This window comes from Saccoglossus kowalevskii, chromosome 19 (genome assembly GCF_978046115.1).
Source record: "Saccoglossus kowalevskii chromosome 19, keSacKowa6.1, whole genome shotgun sequence".
NCBI classification, from domain to species: Eukaryota; Metazoa; Hemichordata; class Enteropneusta; family Harrimaniidae; genus Saccoglossus; species Saccoglossus kowalevskii.
In genome coordinates, this window is record NC_140659.1 from 9,894,250 (window position 1) to 9,896,932 (window position 2,683).

The following is a 2,683-nucleotide window of genomic DNA, read 5'->3' on the forward strand; positions in this document are numbered from 1 at the left end:
CGACCAGCGCTTCCAAAATTCATCTTGGAGGGCTGTTAACAATTTATATCGACTATTCATTGTGTGGTGATTTCCACGGATTGATTTGTCGAGTTCGTCATCATCAATCGGTGAGTTCGAAAGTGGTTTTAATAGGCGCCCGAAATTGTAAGGTCTTTGTTTGACGGCAATACATAAGTCAAAGGTCGGTTATTGAGAGTTGCTTCAATCTCGGTAAGAATTGTCATGCCGATCAGGCGTTCCCAAAACCCCTCTTGCCAGATAGCTCGTTTGCGGATGAATGTCCACGTTACCTTATTTTCAGCGAGAAATTCTTGAACTTCGGGTGATGACAATAGTTCATGCAATTCGTGCAATGCCGCCAAGTAAGTCGTTGCATTATCGGAAAGAATTTTGGATGGTAGCGATCTTCTCGCTGCGAACCGTCGAAAAGCTAACATGAAAGAGTATGGAAAGCCATGACTGTCTTAGACCATTGTGTGTAATATCCTGCAATGCATTTGCCATTATATGTAACGCGTTCGCCATTATATGCTGTCCATTTGTCATTATATGCAAGTCATTCGTCATTATATGCTGTCCACTTGTCATTATATGTAAGGCACTCGTCACTATATGCTGCCCATTTGTTATAATATGCAATGCATTTGTCATTATATGCAATTCATTCGTCATTATATGCTGTCCATTTGTCATTATATGCAAGGCATTCGTCATTACATGCTGTTCATTTGTCATAATATGCAATGCATTCCTCATTATATGCTGTCCATTTGTTATAATATGCAATGCATTCGTCATTATATGCTGTCCATTCGTCATTATATGCTGTCCATTTGTTATAATATGCAATGCATTTGTCATTATATGCTGTCCATTCGTCATTATATGCAATTCATTCGCCATTACATGCTGTTCATTTGTCATAATATGCAATGCATTCGTTATTATATGCTGTCCATTTGTTATAATATGCAATGCATTCGTCATTATATGCTGTCAATTCGCCATTATATGCTGTCCATTTGTCATTGTATGCAATACATTCGTCATTATATGCTGTCCAGTCGCCATTATATGCTGTCCATTTGTCATTATATGCAATACATTCGTCATTATATGTTGTCCATTCGCCATAATATGCTGTCCATTCGTCATTATATGCTGTCCATTTGTCATTATATGCTGTCCATTTGTCATTATAGGCAATACATTCATCATTATATGCAATACATTCGTCATTATATGCTGTCCATTTGTCATTATATGCAATACATTCGTCATTATATGCAATACATTCGTCATTATATGCTGTCCATTTGTTATAATATGCTGTCCATTCGTCATTCTATGATCCCTGGCCTAAGGACGCCTCTTGGAGGCGCCCTTCCCTTGTTTTATTTCCCAGAGCACAACGCGACTTCCTGTTTTTGGAAGCGTGTGCAACACTGGTGTAACGATCGAAATAACCATGGAAAATATTTTGAGTGAAATTGGTCTTTCAGCTCTGCTAGACACCTTCAATCAAAGAATTGAACCAATAACTGTTGGTTCTATGACGGATGGTGAGCCAATTAGGATGGGGGTTACGATCGGTGACCGCCATCGCTTACAAGGTCTCTGTAAGCAGATTGGCAGTGGCACTTCCGGTGCCAGGCAGGGCGTAAGTCCAAGAGATGTAATTCGGGAACGGAGTTCTTTGTTTAACCCCTACAGGGGTAACCGAACCAGTGGACGTAGAGGGACAAGCCGAAGTGGATCCTCGTCAACCACAGTGTCACGACGTTGAACCTATTCCTAAACTGTTTGTTTGGCAGATAGATACCAGACGAGAGTTCCGTCACCAATAGAACGGCAGATTCTAGATAATGCTAGTATTGGTGTGAAAAAGATTCAGTTTTATGTTGATGATAACGAAGAAGATGTATTAGACACCTTAACGAAAGAGTTCCCTCAATTAAAGGACTGTGGTGGTTTTGAACTGCTTCAATGTATTGGTAACTGCAGGTCATGTTCAGTCATTGAATGTACATGGAGTATCGCAGCTTTAAAACAATGTTTGAGCAACCAGGGGGAAATGTATATCCGGCCTATACAGCAACATTTTAGTACGAAAGCTGTTGTTGATGTTGTGTCACCACGATTGAAAGCTAAATGCAAAGGTTGTAACCAGGAATTCAACATGTTCGAACTTCGATAGCATGTTCAAATTTGTTCAGATGACAGTGAACTGTTAATTTCACCGTTTCAAGACAATGAGGTACCGGTAAGTTCATTTTGTATCATGTCAATTATGCCCAAAACATACTTTATCCGCTGTTTTTCCATTGGTTTCATAATTTGTTAAAGCAGAACACCCCCTAGTGTCGCCTGGCTCTTTTGGCCGGGGTCACTACTGTGCTATGAGACGCGGCCTTAGACGCACGTGTTTTCGCTGACAAGCTGAGCCGGGGTACGTTCCCACCTCAGTGACGCAGACTGGACATCCTCCACCCTCTTTGTTCAGGGAATGGTGGGTACAGTCTTGGAGCTTCGGAGTGCAATGAACTAGAGGGTTCAGATCGAATCCGCTAGCCAGTTGGCCCTGCCATGTGCTATTTAATACATTGGGAGTCAAATCGCATCATTATGCACCCACGAAAGTTGAATTCTGACTTGCTTCGTCTCTTCCTGGTATCGGTCT